The sequence below is a fragment of the Neopsephotus bourkii genome, unplaced genomic scaffold (assembly GCF_033783945.1).
Source record: "Neopsephotus bourkii isolate Nb327-2 ecotype Australia unplaced genomic scaffold, CSIRO-AGI_Nbou_v1 NB_1279, whole genome shotgun sequence".
Lineage (NCBI taxonomy): Eukaryota > Metazoa > Chordata > Aves > Psittaciformes > Psittacidae > Neopsephotus > Neopsephotus bourkii.
Window position 1 is genome coordinate 5,105,602 of NW_026901764.1, and position 12,371 is coordinate 5,117,972.

At 39.5% G+C, this 12,371-nt stretch overlaps 1 protein-coding gene across 1 annotated transcript in view; it reads right to left on the reverse strand.

Annotated features, from left to right (window-relative positions):
* The window catches only part of PAQR9 (progestin and adipoQ receptor family member 9), a 38,291-nt gene that overhangs the window by 9,375 nt on the left and 16,545 nt on the right, over positions 1–12,371 (reverse strand). Inside the window, exons 2-3 of the transcript XR_009727219.1 lie at positions 5,110–5,247; positions 1,444–1,495 (exon numbers count right to left, since the gene is read on the reverse strand). The gene's annotated coding sequence lies outside the window, so the exon portion shown is untranslated. The remainder of the gene's footprint in view (positions 1–1,443; positions 1,496–5,109; positions 5,248–12,371) is intronic.

The window sequence follows — 12,371 nt, forward strand, 5'->3', positions numbered from 1 at the left end:
AGTCAGCGGGACCGGCCGAAGGCCCCTGCAACGCCCCGCTCCCTGTCCTCAGGTGGCACAGGGAGGGTGTTTGTCCCTACCATGAATGAACTCAGTGTCACCGTTTGTGCAGTCGTGGACAGCTTCGCCAATGCTTGAGAAATAGCAATGCTACTTCAAAATTTCTTCTTTATTTAAATTCTAAAGTAAACTTAAAATGCTTCATTTTGTTTACCTATTGGTAATCTTGACCCATTTAGTAGCCTTTTCACTCTGGCTGTGAAAGATGCTCTTTAAAGGGCTGTGGCAAAGCTAACAGTAACAAACTCAATACTTGTGTGTTTGTAGGATTTGGGCCAAGGTTGTTTGACTGAGAAAAGAAATGAAAAAATAAGTCAGTATTCTCACTGAACACAAGAAAAACTGTCATTTTTAAAAAATGTTTACTGAAGCCACATTGTTGGTGCTGTGGAATGATGACATACAGGTTATCGTGTCAGTAAATAGCATTTTATCTTGTGACGATTGTTTTAAGAAGAGCCTGCTCCTTTTCTTGTTTTAAATGCTTCTTCCCATATGCATCTCTTGCAGTCTCTGGAAAAAAGTGTCTGGGCACAGCCAACCAAAGCAAGGACTGCAGTAACTAAACAGAAATTCTGCTGCATACAAGGTAGAATATAAACTTATTATTTTTAGCTTATTTACCAAGCACTTAACGTTCTTATTCTTGCAAAATACAAAGAAGGGCATTCTCAGTTCCAGAGCTTTAAAGAAGTGTGTATTAGAGAGGATGCTCTGACGATTAAACAGGAAGTGGATGCTGCAATACCTGTGTTCTCCACAGTGCTGGGTGAAGGATGCAGCAGAATAACCTGGATCCACGCCTGCTAAATTTCTCAGAGGATTTGTGTGGGAGAGGTACAGCTGCTGTTGGGACACCCATATCTTTGGAGATAGCCTGCAAGATGGCCGGTAAGTAAGAGGTGTGCAAGAGGCAACAGAAGACAAAAAGAGCGCAGGCTGAGGTGTGCAAGGATTTCACAGAGGCCCATGTTTTGTGCTAGTGCAGGTGTGTTGGCAGCCAGGTTGAAGTGCCTGTCCTGCAGTCCTGAGAAGGGGCAGCCCCACACCCCCCAGTGGGGCTGGAGGAAGGAGCAGGGCATGTCTGTGTAAGGCTTGGTGAAGGACTCGGACAGGGAGCTCAAGTCGACAAAAAGGGGGCTGTGGAAACAGAGATTGTAACATGGTCAGAACAGAAATACTGTTTGCAGTTGTGCTTGGAACTGATTTGAAGTGACATAAATGGGAAATAAAAAAGCTAAAAAGGAGACATTTACTCCATGACCAACAGGATGCTGGTTAGTAGCCAAAAGCGTAGCCAGTACCACTAGGTATACTGGCTTTAGTTATGAAGGTCATTCTAGACGTGGAAGTCAATGTATACGACAGTTGTGTAATATTCACAACACAGACACATGTGTTCCCTGCTGCTCCTCTCTGTCAGCATTTCTGAAGTCTAGTTTTAAGAACAAGAAAGTATTTCAGGCCTTATATCCACTGAAGAACTGTCCTCCATGTGAAACCTCCAACAAAGGCTGTTAGTTCCCATGGATTACATGTGGCTGCTGTTGACTTTTAACCTCTTCAGAAGGTAGCTTTAAACTTCTGAGCAGTTAATGTGATAACAGGTTTTGTATTGCACCCAAGAATACCTACAGATCTGTGCAGCAAAAGGACAACTCAGGCCCTGATGGCAAATCAAGGCAGAGAACAGGCTGCTGAGAAAACCCCATACACCCGCACACATGTGCAGCCAGGCTTCTGCACCTCTGCCACATAGGGAACAATAGCAGCATCACTCCCTGGTTTTGGCTATCCAGGAACACACCCTAAATTACAGACTACAAAACAGGCAGTCAGTCTAAATTCAACTGTATTTATCAATGTAAATAATGCTGCTAGGGCAAATTCACCCATGAACCAGAGATGTCTGGCTGGTTTATACTGATGACTGCAGGAGGAAAAGTAAAAGGCCAGTAAGCAGTTACACATAAATAAATGTGTTAGCATTGACTTTAATCCTGAGGTAATATCTGTTAGGAACACAGAAATGGTAGTGACTTTTCTCCTTCACCAAGTCCCCTACTGTTGCAGGGAACCAAGTCAAATAAAACCTTTCTGACTTCATTTTTGAAGTGTGGAAGCTGCTTGATCAGCATGTGTTAGAGTCCCTGTCTTTGTGGGATAAACCTGTGAAATGCACAATTAGGAGCTGTATGTAGGAAGTGGATATAAATTAAACTATAAAGGTTTTAAGCTCATAACCAAAAGATGACAGATTTACAGTGTCTCATGAAATCTTAATTATGCTGCCTTGTGTATGTATTCTTTGCATAAATGATGCATAGGTTATGTGACAAAAATAGTATGGAGCTGTCTTAGCGAAGATCCTGTATTAATGTGCACAAAACCCATCTAACTTTTGACAGTGGACTTTGCAACACAAGTAACTTACTTTTCTAACAGTTTCTTTTTGAAGGTGGAACAAAACCTGTTTTCTGTTCCATGGGTCGCTGAGGCATGGCATCTACATGGTTGAAATGATGAATCTTTAGTGATAAACTATTTAATATTTGAACTACAGAGCTAGAGGTACAGTGATTATAAAATGTGCCTGCTGGCCTAGGGTCACAATGTCTACTGCAGTGGTCTGGCAGAAATGCCCAGCCTGGGTGACCCCTCTTCTCCCATTGGCTTATGCCAGCTCTCCTGGACTATGCTAGTGATGCTGGTGATCTGGGGTGAGTGCTCCTTTCTATCAGTCATTGAAGAAAGCTATTTTGTACATGAAGCTAACAAGAGACAGATTTCCTATTGAACCTCTGGCAAATTTGACCTTGTCTGCCTGAAAGCAAGACAATTGCTGAAGTGGAAAGAGGAAACCTGTACCTGAAATGTAACCTGTAACTGAGATGTTCTTGGAAAAGACTATAAATGACAGCGCAAATCAAGTGGAGGTGGTCTTGCTCTTCTGCATGTCCTTCCATGCATCCCTGCCATCTTTCCTGTGACAAATTTAATAATGAGGTTGCTGTGCAGTAGCCAGAATGGTTTTCTGATCTGACTGAAAAATGAACCTGCTCCCTAAAAACTTAGTTTCTGAGTCTTTATGCTCCAGCTTTCAGGCTTCTTGCCAAATCATCTTTTCCTCTGCGGAAAGCACAAAATCCCTTGTACCATGACAAAAATATGTAAGACTTCCTAGTACTTTTAGTGTTTCTGCACAGGTCCTGTTCCACTAACACTGTGAAGTTATTTGAATTTAAATTTATGTAAATGTTATCAACAACAGCTCTTTATTGATTTGAATCATAGAATCATAGAATGGTTGGGTTGGAAGGGACCTTTAAATGTCATCTAGTCCAACCTCCCTGCAATGAGCAGGGACATCTTCAACTAGATCAGGTTGGTCTTAGCCCTGCCCAAACTGACCTTGAATGTTTCCAGGGATGAGGCATCTACCACCTCTCTGGGCAACTTCTTCCAGTGTGTCATCACCCTTGTCGTAAAACAAAAACTCTTCTTTAGGTCTAGTCTGAACCTACACTCTTCTTGTTTAGAACCGCAACCCCTTGTCCTATTGCTACATGCCCTATTAAAAAGTCTGTCCCTATCTTTCTTGGAAGTCCCCTTTAAGTATTGAAAGGCTGCACAAGATCCCCCTGGCACCTTCTCCTCTTCAGGCTGAACAACCCCAACTTTCTCAATGTGGTCTTAAGTGCCTAAATGTTGATATTTTCACATCTGAAAGAACTTCGGGTTTTCCTGGAATTGCAAGGCATCTCTTTTCAGAGTATCACTGGACAACATGCAATTGAGAGGATGTATCCCTATATTCTTGATAATCCTAGCACCTAAAATGGCTCTTACAAATTGATGTACCCACCCAGTTCCTAGGATTCCCAAATTTCCTTTGGTCTGTAAGCCAAGGATTTGTCCGTGTTACCGCTTTGATTGAGTCTGCTACTTTATAGAAATAAGAAACCACACAGGAGGTTTCCAGTGGAAAACTTGCAGAGCCTCCACCCTTCCACAGGCGGGAATTTGGACTCTTCTCTTTTTGTGTCTGTCAAGCTTTGCTTGTGGTTCATTTGTCAAATAACAATGCGGTTTCTGGCTTCGTATAAAAAATGGCCGTGATGAGTCATAGACCTCCCCCTCCCTTTTGATACAGAGATACCAAGTGCAAATGCAGTATTGACAGCATTCCCACCCCTTCTTAGGGATTTAGGAATTTAGGAACTGAGCTTACATTCCTTAATTAACTTTTTTATTGTCTATTTGCTGGCTTTACCTCAAGTAATAACATATTTAATACAGTTGCAAAACTTCATGGCTTTTACTGTCATTTAGCAGAGAGAGCAGATGTGATACATTAATCATAAAAGTGGTACAGTTTTTCAGTGGCTTTTCTAAATTACCTCTGGTCCTTCCATTTGTCAGTCTGGGAAATTCTGACATCAGTTTCTATTTGCCTCTTTTTTTTATAGGAATATAAGCTGGTATCCCGTTATTCTTCTGGGGTTTTTTGAACATTTTATGTGCATTGTTCAATGTCAATTGCTTATTTGCCAGTATAAGAAAATGTTAAGGAGAATTTGGAGAATAGTTGAATTGTTTTTCATCATAGTGTAAAAATGATAAACATGACAACTACTGCTAAATTGCAAGTATTCTTTCCACCAAACAGATCTAATAATTATTAACCAGAGTGTCTGCTGTCAAATAGAATGCTTCAAACATTCATAATGTTGTGAACAGATACTCCATCATAGTCCAAGCCTCCTAAATCATTGTTTCAGCACTTCCAATGAAGCATCCCCAAGTCCATTAACCAAGAGCATGCACTTACAAGGCCATATCGTGCAGCAGGTGGAGAAATTGCTAAAGTACTGATCAGAGAAATGGGTTCTAAAAGAATATTTTTAAGCAAGAGCTCTCTCCCCAGTAGTGCATTTCAAACACATTGGTCCAAGGCAAATTTCAGACTATATAAGAACAGGAACATAAACCACAGAGTGGAAAGCCATAAAATTAAAAAGGCAGAACCCCTGAATAGCCTGCAGGTACCTGTGACTCAGGCAGTCCCATGACAGAATCTTGCAGCAGCAGCAGCAAAGCACTTCAGTCTCTACAGGACACCTTCCAAGTCCCTGCACAGGGTAGGACATGATCAAGTGACAGTAAATGCTATTCTTATCTAGAGAGCTGTAAAAACAAAGGCAGATCAGCTCCCCACTCAGTCATTATCCCAGGCTCAATGTAACCTAAAGCAGCAAGTATTCAAGTAGATAATATTATGAAAGAAAATTCCAAAGCAGGTTCCCTTTGCTTTGGTGAATGCAGGAAAGAAACATGGTATAGTTAATTATGCTTGTGCTTGGGAAGAAATATGAGAGGAGTTAGAAAATTATGTCAATAAAACAGAAAAAAAAAACACCTTTCTCTTTTGGGATACAAAATAGAATTTCTTTTACTATATATATATACTATATATATAAAATCATCCTTGGATCAATTGTCCACATATAAGGACAAAACTAGCCCATGTCTGTATAGGAATAAATTTCTGGAGGCGTAGAGCAGAGTCTGGTTTATAGATTGAGAAATGAAAAGATCTGATGTTTTAAACATTATATAGCACAGTAGCATCCTCTGTCCTCCAAGAGCACCACCACCGCCAGAAACTTTTAAGCTCAGCTCGGACCTGAATGAAGAGAGAGAGTGAGTGTGGAGTCATTGCCGTGTTACATGACACACTGGGTGGTGCTAACAAACTGGTGGTGATCACAGTCATCTTCCCTTCATGCTGGCTGCAAGAAGGTGTAAAGGCACATGTGAATCCACTCAGAAATTATGACTGTGCTGTGAGACACTTTGTCAGGCACTGTATGTGCAGAAACAGAGAAAGAAAAGTTGGAAAAGGTATCCAGGGTACGCCAGAAAAGTCTCTTTCAGGCATAGAGTGCGCTTGTGGACGAACACTATCAGAAAGAAAACTGGAACCATGAGCAAAGAAGATGCCTATTTTTGCGTATGTGCTTTAGTTATCTTTAGTGTTCAAAGAAGAGAAAGTTTTGCATCCTCTATAAATAAGTAGGTTTGTATTAAAGGTGCCCAGCTTCAGTTTCTTTTCTTCCCTGCTATTTCTGAATGTTGCATTAGAAAAATATCTATATTTTTCAAGAGAATCTGATGGTTTATGCTGTCATATGGCTGTTGCACAGGTGATACCTGGACCTGAGTCTCATGACACAGTTTTACATATTATACTTAGTTTGCTGTTACTGGCAACACAGATTGGAAATCAGAGCTAAGCCCCATGAGAAACTACTTCATGCCAATACTCTCATTGCTTTTCCTGAATTTACCTCTGCTACTCTTATTTATGAGGCTATACAGAAAAAGTAGAACAGTTTGATGCAATTTATTTACTGCAAGTATTCTTAGGAAGAAAAGTGTTCTGAGCAATTTTAGCTCAACCAACTGAAATACAATTTTCCTACTTTTACTGATAAGAAAGTTCACTATCTGCTGTCAAAATACCGTAAACTGATGGGAAAGAGGCACTGAGGAAGGAACTCTTCACAAAATGTGCAAAATATGTGACAGTCTGTGCAACAAGAGATGGGAGAATACAAGAAAATTGCCATCAGAAGTAATCATTCTTTCACTTGTTTTCTGGACTTGAGTAGGAGGTCCTAGTGTAACTAAATGTAACATTTAAACATAACTCAATGGCTAAATCTGAATGACAAAATGGGGAAGTCTACATTTGAAGGACTTGCTTCCTCAAAGGTGAAAATCCAGAACAGGGAAAATACCCTTTCTTTGACAGACAGATTAGATCAAGTCAAGAGAGCTGAAGTGTTCGGGAGGGAACATCTTGATACAGCTGTTCTCTTCCAGGTACAATATCATATTGATGATACAAAAAGACTCACTGGATTTCTCTTGTTGCTTGTGTTATACCCTGTGTTGTCCTTATTCAGTCCTTGGAGCATAGAGTCCTTGGCAAGGAGGAGGGTGTTGCACCACTGATGTAAATTAGGACTGTTCCTGTGCAAAACAATAAATTGTACCAGGGTTGGGCAGTTCTGACTTGGGGAATTACAGTCAGTCTCTATGGCCTCTTTCCCATCAGAGCACAGGGGTCATGGAATGCAAAACTGGGGCCAGATTATTTCACTGGTGGCTGGAACTCAGCTATCTGCCATGTGCATTACAATGGTATGTTTACTTTTTCTAAATGCTGAATTACTGCCCTGGGAGATACACACATGCATTCTGGGCCAGAATTTGGAGTTTAGCCTAATACTATGTTTTTTAAACACATCTGGGATCTATTATGTTGCTGGGTAATGATTTTTTCAGAATCATCATTACTTAATATTAAAAGAAGTGTCATTGTCAGTATCATTTTCAGCATGGTATTGCAGAGCAATACGTCTGAACACTAGATAACTGTTTGCTGCTATGGACAAAATACTATAGGCCATTAAAACACTACAGTATTAAAACCAAAAGTCATAAAAAAGTGGTGGAACTCATATGGAAATTTGAGGAGCCAAATCTAGAGACTTCCAGAAAGTGGCAATTTTGTTTACAAAATGTAAACACTGGAAAATGCATTAAAAAAAACCCACAACGTTAGAGGCTGAAATTAGATATATACTTGGTATAAAAATGCTTCAATGTTTTTAGTGTTATATGGAAATAATTGCATGAAACTTCTATGCAGTTCAAACTCGGCAACAGTCCTTTACTGCTTCAGGAATCAAAAGTGCAGGGCCAGAATTTAGCAGCAGTTTATCCTTTTCATATTCCAAGAGTTAACTTCTTTTAATCTTTCAAAAAGCTTCAGACTATTTTTGTTTTAACAGTCTCTGAGGAATTTCCCATACCCACCAAACCAAATAAAGGCCAGACCAAGACAGTAATATTGTCATTTAATTTCAGTGCTCCTAAACTATACTTAACTTCAGGTTGGAGATAGACAGTTGAACACAGGCAAGTGTTCCGAAAATCTTTATGTTAAAATGCTTCAACTTAACTGAAAGGGTACTTTGGGAGAAGGGAGGAGAAAACACCTGATTCTAAGCCTTGTCTTTGGACTCACTTTTGAGATTACAGTCAAGTTTGTTTTTAATCATTGCAGAAAAAGAACCAAGAATACCTGCTTCCAGCACATAATGCTTTCTGGAAGATGTGTAGTATCTTTGAATAAGGAATCAGAATTTGCAAGGATTGGTAAGTATTTATATAAATTTCTGTTGTTACCAATTCTACTGTTGATCTGCACTGCTGTAATTCCTTCTAGGAAAAAAAAATAATACCTGGTTTTCAGTGTGTATGAAAGAATAATCAGGCTCTTGTGCTCCTGTTTTATGTATGCTATCATTCTTTAAGAGGTGCAGTACTTTGCTTGAGGTATGCTAAGCCAGCATTCCTTCATATTTCCAGATGTACTGCAGTGCACTGATAGTAATTATTCTGCACAGTGTCAAGCAGTAAGGAATTTTTTGCTGTAAATAGGTACAGATGCAGATATGTGATGCTAGGTATATAGATTCTTGAAAGGGAATGAGAGGAACAGTTTTTTACGAGGCCTGAGTTATAAATGCAACAAATAGGTCATGATTATTATACAGTTTATTCAGCACAACATCTCTGTCTTCAGCTTTCTGGCAAAGTTTTCAGAGCTCTTGGTTCTTAGACTCTTAAATTCTGCTGACACTTCTCTCTGCCTTGATACCACCCTAAATAATGCCCCAAATATTTGCTGGCCTGTCCCTTGGTTTATCACCCTGTCATGATTGCAGCTTTTACCCAGGTGAAAGTGTGCTTCTATGGATTCCTTAAGAATTTTCTGGTGTTACTAGCACCAGAGTCTCTTCTTACATACCATTATTCAATTACCTGCTTTAAATGCAAGTTAAATTCAAATACACCCAATTAAACTAAATGGATTCTAACTTCAGTGTATTTTCTGAAGCACTATGATGTTCCTAACTTGCCCTGGATTGTTAATTTATGAGTTTATAGCTGCAGTATCACTTATGCATTTTCTGTAATGTAGAGGATGACTCCAGCATACATTCCCAGCCAAGCTCTAATGCAAGATTTATACCCAAAAGGTTGTAGCTATAAAAAAAGATCAGAGGTCTGATACAAACACAAAGTTTTTTGATCAGGACTTTTTATAATACTGCATCCTTGTTGTGTTCAAAGTTTGTTATGACAATTTGACTCAATTTCATAATTCTTCAGATACTTCATGTTAATATTCTATCTATTCTATGATACTGTGATTCCATATGAGAATCAGGGGTTTAATCTGCCATTCAGATTTGGACAGTTTAGCAGTCCATTCCACTCCTAATCCCAGTTTGTTTGGTTTGCTTTAGTTTGGTGTTTTAATTACCCTCAAAATATTAATGTATTTCTTAAATCATGGGCCATATTAAAGTCATATATATCCCTACTGAATGGACTTAAATACACATATCCCTAGAAGGGATGAAGGCAGTCTGAACACCATCAAAAGGTGAATGCAAGCTCAATAGTTATTAGATACACAGGTGTACAAAACACAACTGAAAATAGAAAATCCGTATTGATTGTTCAAAACTAATTGTTAATTTTTGTTAAAAAAACCAACAAACCAAACATCAAAACAAACAGAAACAACCAACAAACTCAAACACGTGATTCTGGGGTAAACCAGTCTCTTTTTGGACTTTTCATATCCAGAAAAGAGAAACACTGAACTGTCAAACCAAACAGAACTTAAGTACGTGTCCAATGTTAGGTTGGCTGTCTGTTAGATAACATCCTACTGAATTGTTTTGGAAGAGTTATTATTAAAGTAGTTCCTGTAAACCCCTCAGTTTCCATAGGAATAGATGGAAGTAGGTATTATGATTACTACGTTAAAGTAGATATTATGACATTACTTTGAACAGCAGGAGGGCACCAAAGTAACCTTATTTTTGTATTTTTCTTCAGTAGATGAGTTGAATGTTTCCATTAATTTGATGGAAATAAAGTTTTTCCAGGCTGCAAATTCCCAAGTTACCCTGTCTTTCACAGAACTCCTTCACTCTATGACAACAGGTACAATTCACAGTTTTTAAAGCTGAAAGCAAAGATTGGCTACCTGAACTCTGATTAGGCTAAGATAGAAGGCACAGAATTTGTAAGGCCCATACTGGTAAATAAAATATTATTTGGAAAGACTTTCCAAAGTTAGTTTGGGCTAATAATTGACTAAACATTTAAACAGGAAAGAAAATCTCAGTACAAAGGAGCTGAATATGTTTTTTTCATATTTCTAAATGAAATTAACTCCCCAAACTAATTTTCATTTGGTACAAACTTTTCCATTTATTGCTAAAATTGTATTTTTATGCAAGTGCTTGTCAAAATAATGACTCAAATTTATGTGTAGATCCCACAGAGAAAGAAAAGATCATATAATGTTCCTGAAAAAGTCAGCTCATGCCTCACAAAATCCTAATTCTTAACCTTTGTTTGTTTGAGAGGAACTCCTCTCCCTCTTGCCGCCCCCTCACCCTCTCCAGATTCAGGTTAGGTTTCTGCCTCACAGCAGTGACCTGACCACCAGCCCCTTTGACTGGAACAGTCCCACTTTGTAAAAAGTACTTTAATATTCATGGAGCCAGCTGGTGAGAGAAAAAACAATGCTCTAGTCTGGTGGTTCGGTAACTCTCCTGGGGAGGGTGGGGGTGTTAGTCCCAGCCCCAGCAAATGTGTAATTATTTACACAAAATAGAACAGTGTCAACAGGAGAAGTGACAAACCCTGTCCCCTCAAAAAGTTTCTTGCAGGAATGAAGAAGGCCAAAGAAACAATGATGCATTCGCCAGAAATCTGCCAGGTACAGTCAACAACAGTTTAACCAAACTCTTAAAATAATTTACAGATTATTCCTGAAATAGCTAAGGTTTTGGATGAATAGATGTTCTTCCACATCTCTGAGACAGGCCTTGTTCCTCATATTAAGTGAACAGTCCTTTCATCCTCCAAAGCAAACTTCTCTTAAAATAGAAATCATTCAGAACATATTTTAAGATCTTAGCATCTCATAACATCATACCTCTATCCTTGCTCCTATTGACATCAATGGAAGGAAAAACAGTATTTATGTGTCTCACAAGCAGATCTTTCTCCTGGAGATGCTGCTCTATAATGGTTTGTGTCTGACAGGAATAAAGAACTCTTGAGGCCTGCCTGCGAGTTGAATAGTCACAGCTGTATGGAGCTCTGGCAGTAATGCTTTTTGCAGTGTGATTGCTGAAAACACCAAGCAAGGCAAGGTTCTTCAGCACAGATGAGTTTTCGTTGGACCAACTGAAAAGACAGACAATGTTTCAGGCAAGAAATTCTTTTTCAGAGCTAAGACAGCAGGAGCAAGCTTTAAGCTTTGTGCAGGCTGAGAAGAACTGCTCTCATTTAATCTCAGTTTCTGAATTGGACACTGTGACATATTCTAACGTTCTCTCACTGTTCATATGAGTTAGCATTAGAGAACTCATAAAAAGCAAATATGGTTCCAGTACATTGCTGTGATTTTTTTTCAACATGCACATTTTGCTAAAGTATGAACCTTAGGGAGACATTTTGCAGGTAGACGTTTAACTATTACTGACACAAAGGCACTATCTTACTGATGACTTACCTTTGTGTAAGGTAGCCCGTAAGCCAAAATTCTCCTGATGGCCAACATACAACAGAAGTAGGTATATGATGGGATAAAAGAATGGGAAAAAGATGAAATCTGGACCAAAATATTAATATACTATGCAACACTTAGCAGGAAGTTGTTAAGCTGATAAGACTTGCACTTTAAGAGGTAGTGACACCTGTGACACTTCTTCCGCCACTGCATGTATGCAACCTGGTCCTGAATAACTGCTCTATGTGTGAAAATCCCATGACTACAGTCTGAGTTTTCTAGCAGTGAGTCTGCTGGCATCAGGCATCAGATCCATCAGCCTGGCCTTCATGGCAGTGGTGCTGCAGCTATTAGCAGATACAAGTAGAGGGCTCAGATATGGCTTCTCTGTTAGACCCCAGGCAACATCCCATGCAGAGGTTTTAGAGAAGCAGTAGCAAGCCAGGATGGGAAGTGTGCTGAGACCTCCTTGCTACTCACTCACAACAAAGAGGAGTGTTGTGTCCAGAGCTGGGGGGATGGTAACCTCTGAGTGTCCCACCCCAAAGTCCAGAGACCCTGGTGCTGCCACCTTGTTCATCACCCTGCCTATAATCTCCCCAAACTCTCTGCTTGCTTCCAGTTGTGCTGACAG